Below are 897 nucleotides of genomic sequence, written 5' to 3'. Positions count from 1 at the left end.
GGGGGGGGGGGGGGGGTGTCAGTTTGGCAGTTGACTGTGAAGTCATGTGATGGGTGAGGAGCTGAGATCAGTCATTTAAAGAGAAACCTCAGTCTACATAGTCTTCTATTTATTCAGAATAAGGAAGGACATATGGCTGCATTTTAGGCAAATGCATATGCATACTGGACTGCACAAAGGCGGGAACTCAAACACAAAATGGGGGAAAACAAAACTCCTGTGGTTTATAGTAACATTACCTCCCCACCCTGCCCTTACTGGAAGGAGTTAGTCTGGGGGTTAAGGCTGGCCATTCTCTGTAGCAATATTTCTGGGCTACCTGGAGGAGTAAGTTGTCCAGCCCAGCCCCAGCTGCAGGGTAATGCAGAAACTTTTAATAGGCTACAAACAGGCACTGCATTTATCCTGGGAGAGAACCTTTTCTCCCAGAGCAAAGTATAATCATTGAAATGTCTGTCTGTCACAAAACGTGTCGGGCTGTCCTGGGATTGCATCTCTGAATTGATAGTGGAGAAGCATCAGTGCATTCAGCCGCTTGCCAAACCCGGACTGGAAGGACGATGCGCATACATACAAATCCCAAGTTGTTTCTGTTCTAGGACAAACGCAGGCACAACTGGTCCCGGGACACACGCAGCGTCCGTTCCTAGTATCAGTATTACAGGTCCAGGTTTTGCACGGCTTTATAGGCCGTTGGTGGAAATGAATCCATGCGCTAAGCTGCATCTTTGCCAATAATTTGTATAAAGACCTAAACATCCACCTGGAGCAGGGCATTGCTAATGAGCTGCCGGGGCTTTGCCAGTAGGTCACTTGCTCAAATCATGCAAGGGACGTGTTGTTCCCAGTGAACAGATGTTCAGCGACATCTCTGGAGGGAGTTGGGGGGGGGGGGGG

General features: G+C 48.9%; 1 long non-coding RNA gene across 1 annotated transcript in view; it reads left to right on the top strand.

Moving 5' to 3' along the window:
- The window catches only part of LOC109294808, a 6,583-nt gene that overhangs the window by 1,600 nt on the left and 4,086 nt on the right, over window positions 1-897 (top strand). The gene's annotated exons all lie outside the window — the stretch shown is intronic.

Source organism: Gavialis gangeticus, unplaced genomic scaffold, assembly GCF_001723915.1.
Source record: "Gavialis gangeticus isolate Ggan-Ray unplaced genomic scaffold, GavGan_comp1, whole genome shotgun sequence".
Taxonomy (NCBI): Eukaryota; Metazoa; Chordata; order Crocodylia; family Gavialidae; genus Gavialis; species Gavialis gangeticus.
Note: the sequence above shows the minus strand (reverse complement) of the source record. Positions and strands in the feature narration are given on the sequence as shown.